The sequence below is a fragment of the Cyphomyrmex costatus genome, unplaced genomic scaffold (genome assembly GCF_001594065.2).
Source record: "Cyphomyrmex costatus isolate MS0001 unplaced genomic scaffold, Ccosl1.0 scaffold1852, whole genome shotgun sequence".
Lineage (NCBI taxonomy): Eukaryota > Metazoa > Arthropoda > Insecta > Hymenoptera > Formicidae > Cyphomyrmex > Cyphomyrmex costatus.
The window spans coordinates 72,233-82,020 of NW_017275882.1; the positions used below are offsets into that span (position 1 = coordinate 72,233).

Genomic DNA, 9,788 nt, shown 5'->3' on the forward strand with positions numbered 1-9,788 from the left:
CGATTAAAAGTGGGGGTACTGGCTTAACGTTAAGTTAGCACCTTCTTTATTAAATTATATACAAAATAAAAAAATTAGTACAGTAAAATTATGTGCTTTTCATGTGCTTTCAATATCATACATCAAAATTATTGTAACAGTAATGGTTAAGAGATACACGTATATTGATATTATTATCAATTATGAATCTTATTTCGTGATAATACGATTTAGAAAACTTGATGAATATTTTGTAAAAATATTGATTTAATTTTTATATTGCAAATATGTATATGCATTTTAACTGGTACTTCATACTTGTAAGAAGACGGTGCCATGGGTACTCACATCGGTGGTGAATTTTCGGTCCAAAAGGGTGAGTACTAAAATCTCGTGCATATTTTGAAAGCACATAAATGGAGGAACAATTTGAGCCTAAAACCAATTTGTTGTCTGCATTATAACTGGCACTCCACTCTTGTAAGGAGACGGTGGGTGCTCACTTGGGAGATGATCTTTCCGTCCAAGGAGGTGATTAAATATATTTATTGATAAAATTAGAATTTAATTAATATTTTCGTATTTTTTTGACGATATTTTTGTTTATTTACACTGTGATGCGTGTTTCATGTTTGCACGTTTGTACACATGTTGCACAAATGTTCTTCTCTTATTGTTTAATTTCCTAACATTGGAAATATATTAATTTGAAACAGTTGTTGCTAATTATTTATAAACTCATTGACAAAACGTGCCATCGTCATGAGGAAGAAACGACACGGAATCATTACTATTATCTTGGTACGAAATGAAAGGAAAAGTTTGATAAATATGAAACATTAATTTCTTTACTCAATATATTGCGATGGGATGAGATATGGAGAAAAGAAGAAAAGAAAGAAGACGAGAGGAAAGAAAAGGAAAAGAAAAAAAGAAAACAGAGGAAAGATGAGATAGAAGAAGCGAGAGAGAAAAAGAGAAGAATGAGAAAAGAAAAAAGGAAAAGAGAAAGGGGAATCGAGGAAGAGAAGGGAAGGAAGTATGATAGGAAGCCGAACACAGTTCGGCGTGTCTAGACTGCGACGTAGCTACCGTTTGGCCCAGTTACATCCTTCTTTCTCTTCTCTACTCATTCTTTAAACGCCATTTCTTTCTCATCGAGATTTCTCGCTCTTTATTTTTTTATAATATCATCTTTTTAGTATCATCATTACCATTGCCACTATTACTTTACCACTGTCACTATCATTATCATTACCACCATTCATTGTCACTATCACTGCTGTCGTCACCATTACCATCACTATTGTAATTACTATCATTATTACTACTAGTACCAATATCATCGTTATTCTATACAATATACAGAAAATTGTATCGAATAATAATCATTGGAACATATTCACAATTCACAACAAATGACCTAGAAAGTAAGAAATGTTTCAAAACATTCCAACAACATCGCAGCAGATGGATACAACGGCTAGAAATTTTGTTTTATATTTGTAAAGAACAAGCTCACACTGTGCGTGCAGATGACAAGTTTCACAACTTCCGAATTCTTCTCTTTTTAGCTATTTTATTTACAATTCGCTATGATTACATTATAGCTAAAAAATTGTAGTTATAATAACTACAATATAATTATCTCTCCTTACATATAGTGTTGTCTTCTCACTATAACATGTCTTAATCACAATTTTTAATCTTTCTGATTTCTGTCAAAAGCAATTGTATTCAAGAAGTTGAAATAGTAAATATATTAATTTAATGAGAACTAACTGAATGATCATTTGCTTTGAACATTTTTTATGATACGATTGTTTTATACACTTAATTTCGTATGTAAAATATCATGCGTGTGTATTTGTTCGAAAATGATATTAAATATTTTTTTGCAAAAAAAAAAATACTAAATACTAAAACGTTAAAATTTTATTTTTCGCGTTATTTAAAGATATTATATTATACTTAAATGAATTATTAATCAAAATCACAGTACTTTGTATTGTGGTTCATATATGCGTATATCTGAAGTACAGTTGAAGTAACTGAAGAAAGAATCAGAAACACTAACAATAACAAGAAAGAAGGAAGCACAAAGCGAAGCCTATCGGTCAAAGCTAGATCAAGATGCTTATTATCATTAAGTGTGAATTTATATACCGCGTATGTAGTTCTCCCAATCGCGTGCCGAACATTTTTTCAGACTTACAACGCAACTCTAAATAACTACCACGGTAATATCACTTTAGTTAGATTGACAATACAATCTAACAAATTTCGATGCTTATAGCATCTTATTAGATCTTAATAATATGTTGAAAGACATATATTAAAATTCAATATTAAAGTAATGATAATTGAAAACTGTTAAAAATAAGATTGCGAAGAATATCACAAGTTGGCGTTTTATTTAGAGTTGCGTTGTAAGTCTGAAAAAATGTTCGGCACGCGATTGGGAGAACTACATACGCGGTATATAAATTCACACTTAATGATAATAAGCATCTTGATCTAGCTTTGACCGATAGGCTTCGCTTTGTGCTTCCTTCTTTCTTGTTATTGTTTAACAATGTACGGTCGTAAAATAAGGTTCTATTATTTGTTAAAATATACGTCGCCTGAAAAATGACGTTATTATTACTACTCTTATAGACAGATATTGCGAAGAATATTATTACGTCGACTCGCCATCAGAGGTCTATTCAATTGATATTCGTTAAATTTCTCGCAAGTGCTGAGATACACGTATGTCTCTTTATATAGAGTCTCGATTTAATAACTTACACCGGCGTCTAAGGTAGGCTCCCACTAGATTACCTTACTGATGAGTCCAGTAGTGGAAGCCGGGACGAAACGCCAACTTGTGATATTCTTCGCAATCTTATTTTTCACAGTTTTCAATTAAAAATGGAGTATTCTGACGATTTTTTAATAAATAATTCGATATCGACTTATAGCTGAATTTATGAAAAAATAATGAATAATAATAAAAAAAAAGGGCGAAGTAAAAGTCAAAATTATAAATAAATATACTGTTAATTTACTTAAAACTTAAGCATATAATTAAATAATCTATAATCATACATCAAACTATTTAAAAGCTACTTCTAAACTAATGCTTAAAAATAAATACTTAAAAATAACCAGTTTCGACTCCAAGATTGAGTCCATTCAGACTTCGAATTGACTTATTTATAAATAAAATTATTGTAGAACATGACATTGTTAGTGAAAAAAATTAATAATTCATATGTAGGGTAGACTAGGGAATAAAGGGCCACTTTTGACATTTTTTGCTATAAAATAAAGAATATTTAACTAACACAGATCGCGTTGATATTTTTCGAAACTAGAGACCTTTGACTACAAAATACATGCAAAATAGTATGCATATATACCCTTCATTACAAAGATATCGTAAATTTTGCAGAGGAAATCACTCGGCACTTCTTACCCCATATGCGGAGTAAGAAGGTTTATATAATGGGGTAAAAAGTACCAATACTTCTACATTTGTTATGTAGGTACAAATAGTAAAATATAAGATTATTTTTAATAAAAATACAATAATATAAACAAATTTAAAAACGGCTGTTAGGAGTCAACGCAGTAAGACGTGTGCAAATACATATACTTTCAATAAAAATGTTTAATACTAAAAATTCCAGTAGTTATATAAAATTCTGGACGTTTCGGCTATGCATGACAGATGTCTTTCTTTGTGTTTTAATTTGGGACAATGATCTCTGAATTTAATACAGTTCTTGTTTGCGATTTTTTTATGTGTAATTGACTTAATGGTTTTGGATTCGATGGATAAGCATATCTTATTTCGGAATAAATTTTTTAAAATCTATTATTAAAAGACATTAATTTACATTAAGATTTCACATTTTTGTTACCAAAAGTATGGAAACTTTATGGCCGAGAGAGGTGTTTATTCTTGTCGAGTCTTGGGAACTAACATTTCTGCTGAGGATGGCTAAAATGCATAGCCGAAACGTCCAGAATTTTATATGACTACTGGAATTTTTAGTATTAAACATTTTTATTGAAAGTATATGTATTTGCATACGTCTTACTGCGTTGACTCCTAACAGCCGTTTTTAAATTTGTTTATATTATTTTATTACAAGGAGTCCTTCAACATTATTATTGTTTAATAAAAATACAACTGAAAGTCTTTCGGTAATTGTTCAGAATGCTACTTCGCCTCTGATTTCGATTATATTAAGCTCAGGTTAACTTTAACGCGTAATATCTCGGTTCGCAGGGCCGATCCAACGTTTTTTTTTCACAAATTCTTTCGCTTCGTACAAAAACACGTCGAATAAGCCTAATTTCATCAAAATCAGAGTTGAAAATCGCATTCTGAATAATTACCTAGCTGTCTCTCTGCGTAACAAACACCCCTAATGCTAATTCTACAATGAGTCGATAATCGGAAGTAATCAGTAACGTTTCGTACTATTGCCCATGGTGGAAATAACCCACGCTGTTACTTATTGGTCAACTTCACTGATAAGACTTAGGATTATCGACTTGTTATAGAATCAACATTAACGAACACAGAACAACTATGGCACTTTTACCCCAAAAACCATGGCACTTTTTACCCCAACAAGACAAAGAAACTTTGCGGCATTGTTATTAAAAAACTATAATAATAGTAATAACCATTTTAATAATCACTCTGTTAAAACAATAGAATAAGATTAATTGGGGCATGCCAGCCCTGAGCAGGCGGCGCGACACAGATGCGCGGCCCGAGGATCTGTCGAGTAGTCGATGTTCGGACTTACACGTGCCTTATCTAATTGTAAGAGTGTATAATATAGTTCTCTCTTGAGTATAATATATTTCCTTCGCTTGAATATTACTATGTGAATACAATAACCGATCACCCGACCGATCCCAACATTAATAAACACACTTGGTAATTATACAGAATCACTCAAATAGCTTACTTTTAGATTACTTTTGGCTCTCAAACACATCCGTACATACAAGCTTCCTGGCGGTTATCAGGTAGCAACAAACTGTGTGATAAAAAATTCTCACTCTTAGTTGACAAACTGTGTGGTGGAATTTTCTAGTAAATGCGTTATTACCGAGATACAAGGAGTGGATCTTTTCCCCGAGGACCTTTACTCCCCGGTCTATCCTAACCAATAATTCTGTAAAGTTAATGTAAAAAGATGTAAAATATGATATATGTGAAAATGATATGTCACAATTCTGAAATAAAACACTTACCAACAAGGCCACAATAAATTTACAATTAATATTAAAACGTTAGAATGTATTAAAATATAATATAAAATATAAAAATGACAGTTGTGTAATATAAAAGGCCTAATAAGAGTCAAATAAATAATTTGTCAAAATTTCAAATAAAGTGATAAGCTATACATTCTAATTATAAATTTTACTGTAATAAGTCGACAAATTGACATTACATTACATAACGTACGCATGACATGATTCGGCTGTATGATTCAGTTCTCTTCGGATGCCTAATAAACTTATACAATAACAAAAATCTCTCTTATTATACATATTATAAAACGCAATAACGACATAAAATTAAGTTATAGTATTTTGAAGAAAAAAAATACGATGGACATTCTGGATAAGATAAAATCATCTTTATTCAACAAACAATTGAATGGCCGATTGAAACTGTGTTTCACCATGTTCTGATGGAAAAAAAAAGAAAAAAATTTTTTTATATAATTTGAGTAAAGAATGAGGCTATGAAGCATTAAAAATGTCTAGCTGTTAAGAAACTCATCAAATTGTACATAACATACGAGGGCAAGTTAATAAGTTCTTAGAAAATCTGTCAGAGGGCACTTGCAGTGTCATGTCACATTACTTTTTGACAAGTAGCATCCTTCAGCTGATTACTGTAAAATTTTGAGCGGAATTCAATTGAGAGATTTCATTTCTGTAGAATTGTAGACGATTAAAACAAACAACCTTTGTATTTTTTGTAAAATGGAAAAAAACGAGTTTCGTGCAGTGATCAAACTACATATGAAAAGTAGTTTAACTCCGAAAGAAATCAAAGCCGAGTTGGATAATGTTCATAGCACATCTGCGTTTTCGACTATATACAACTAGATGAATGAATTTAAACGTGATCGTACGTCCACATGTGATGCACCTCGTTCGGGACGTCCAATTTAGGCTGCTACGCCAGAAATCATCTATAAAGTCCACGATATTGTTTTGACTGATCAACGAGTGAAAGTGCACGGCTTGTTGAGGCCATAGGCATATCACATGGCACAGTCATTTCAATTTTGCACGAACAATTAGGTACGAAAAAGCTATCGGCAAAATGGGGTGCCGCATTTGTTGTACTGTAGACCATGAGCGCGACCCTGTGACAATTTCAAAACAATATTTGGAGATGTTTCAACATAATCCGAATCAATTTCCGCGTCAATTCATTCACCGAAAAAATTGTATTCTCAACTTAAGAGAATTATATACTTTGTATATCTTCTTAATACGTATTCTTAATAAATGAGGATATTTTCTTCTTCCTGTTAGTATTTTTAGAATATTCTCTTGAAACTAAGAATATAATCTAACTGTATAAGAATATATCCTAACTGTGATAAAATTGACGATCTACCGTACGCCGGCGGCCGGACGACGCCGGTCGCTGCACGAGTTCGTGCCAGTTCGTGCCTGTTCGCGTGGAGCTTGCGACGCGAACAAACCTTTAGTTGAACTTCACTAATTATCCAGTGCCAAGTATGCCACTGTGTAATCAGTGACTCTATCCACTGATTCAGATTTAGAGAGTGGGGACCTATATATTATAAATAGTACAGTGCATATACATAGTATACCGATACGATGGATGAAAAGATAGTGAAGTGGCTCGAGGAAGAAGAATTAACCGATTTGACGGATATGTTTATAAGTAAGTTTCTGAAGTATTACATTTATGCATGAATTACGTTCTTATATCCTTGATAGTTCTTATATCATGATCGGCGTAAAAAAACGCATTCCAGTAAGGTTGAATACTTTAAAATTATTTTTTTCGTGTTTGTGGAAAGTCATTTTCTTTGTCTCTAATCTTCCTTTCCTTTATATTCTTAATATAAGAGTAACTAATCTTACTAATTTTCTTAATATATTCTTATAAGTTTAGAATATTTGGTACTAATCTATTCTTTAGCAGAATTCCCTCTAAAGTTAAGAAAATCCTTTTAGTGCTTATTTTAGAAGAAATTATTATAAAAATAAGTGGGAAATTCTCAAGTTGAGAATACAATTTTTTCGGTGTTACTGTGGAGGAAACATTAATCCATTACTTCACATCCGAGACGAAAAGAAACAGTCAAAACAATGGACATCACCGGGTAAATCAGCTCCGAAGAAGGCGAAAACCGTGAAGTCGGCCGGAAAGGTGATGGCTATAGTTATTTGCACGCGGTATAATTCATATCGATTACCTTCAGTCGAAGCAAATGATCAATGGCGATTACTACGCAGCCTTATTGGACCGTTTCAACAACATTTTAAAGGAAAAACGTACCCATTTGGCGAAGAAGAAAGTGCTCTTCCCTCAAGACAATGCACGGGTTCAAACGTGTTCGGTACCGGTGGACAAATTCAACGAATTCCGCTACAAATTGCTTCCCCATCCAGCATATTCGTCAGATTTAGCCCCCTGCGACTATTTCCTGTTTCCAAACCTGAAGAAATGGATCGAAGGAAAGAGATTCACCACCAGAAGAGAGCAGCTCATCGCCGAAACAGAGGCTTATTTCGAAGGACAAATCATACAGGAGACGCGGTATTGTCTCCGGCCATGTCCAAAAAACTACTAGTTAATTCAAAAGATAGTTTAAATAAATAATAATAGACACTACAAGTCTCTTATCCCGAGCCACCAAAGTCCATTTTTGGGGCTTAACTTCTAAAATATAAAAAAATTGTGAATTGCACGTAATATGTCTTGAAAGGCGATATTGGCACGATTAATTTGAGCTAAAAAAGTTTAAAATCGGTCAAGCCGTTTTGCAGATACAAGCGATCGAAAAGTGATGATTTTAATGAAAAATTAAGAAACGTATCCTTCTCTGTCCGTATGTCCGTATATCCGTCCGAAATTATAACTTTTTAACATCTCCTCTCACCTTTCATTCATACATCCACCATCTTCGACTCACCGCACCCCTTCTCTCCCGCTACTCCCCCTCCAACCCCCACCATCCCACTCTTTCGTTATTACAACCTTTTAACATCCTCTCTCATCTTTCACTCATACCTCCACCATCTTCGATCCACCGCACACCTTCCCCTCCCCTCCCCCACCACTTACCCTCACCACCCCTCTCTTTCGCCGTATTTCACTCTCTTTCGTTATATTATAACTTTTTAACATTCTCTCTCACCTTTCACTCACACCTCCACCAACTTCGACTCACCGCACCTCTCCTCCTCTCCTCCCTCTCCTACACCATCCACTCCTCTCTTTCACCGTATTTCACTCTCTTTCGTTATATAATATTTTAAAATCATATTTTTTTATATATTTGTGATATATCTGTACTCTAAAAAGTAAGTAATATCCGAAAAAAATCATCAAAAAAATGAAAAGTTCAGGCCACGTTCAAAAAAAGATATTCAAAAATTTAATTTAATGCCGCTCGAGTGACATTTAATCTGCACGCGGAGCGGTGAGGTGAGGGGGATAACGGAAGATGGAAACGATTCGAAAATCGGCCGAAAGTAACATACACTTTATGTATGTTCACTTTGAACTGGCACCTTTAATTAATATCTAATATATCAGTTACTTTTCGTGGTAATATATTATTATTAGATGGTTTAAATTTTTGAGTATCTTTTTTTGAACATGGCTTGAATTTTTCATTTTTATGATATAATAATATTATTCGGACGGCTTGAAAAAGTTGGAGAATCGTTGGATCAAATGTATCGAGCTGAAAGGGGACTATGTTGAGAAATAAAAATGAATCGATAAAAAAAATGTGTTTTATTATGTTTTTTTAAAAAGTTATAGACTTGCCCTCGTATAAATAGCAAATAAATCGTCATCATCTCGCAAATGCAATTGAAGTTAAGAAAGATGGTCACATAATTATACAATGTCGAAAGTTAAAAAAGAAATTCGATTATCATTGCGACACTAAATACATCTAACTCTTACGGTTGTCGATACAATATTGAAATGAGAGTTTTGGCGATACAAAGTCAAATCTTGTTTATGATTGGAATATATTTTATGTAGTCCTTCTGTATCTGTCTGTAGGTTAAGACCGTTTTTCTGCTTCTTGATATTAAGCATTTCAGACACAAGACATTTCCTGTAACATGGCTCCTCGTCCAAAATGTGGACATTACACCAATCAAAGTCATGTCCTTGTTGTAGTCTGTGATCAGTTATTACCGATTTAGATGAAGTGTTTCAACGTATATGATTGCAATGTTCTGCTATCCTTGTTTTTAATTGTCTTTCTGTCTAACCTACATACGTTGCATCACAATCGTTACCTACAATTTATTTTGTAAACCACGTTAGATTTACAACTTGGAGTCAATGGATCCTTGTGTACTTTATATTTTTGCAAATTATTGGTGCTAAAGAAAGATACTCTGACGTCGTTCTTATTAAATTGTTTGAATTTATCAGATAAATTAGGAATGAAAGATATCGTAAACCACAATGGAATGATCGGTGGAACGGTATTATTATCTTTGTCTATAACTTGAGAGCCTCCAACATGTCCGATGTTTTTAATCCCAGATAG

General features: G+C 33.2%; 1 pseudogene; it reads left to right on the forward strand.

Moving 5' to 3' along the window:
* The first annotated feature begins 5,985 nt into the window (after positions 1-5,985).
* On the forward strand, positions 5,986-8,987 carry LOC108772355 (histone-lysine N-methyltransferase SETMAR-like; annotated as a pseudogene).
* Positions 8,988-9,788: the final 801 nt, after the last annotated feature.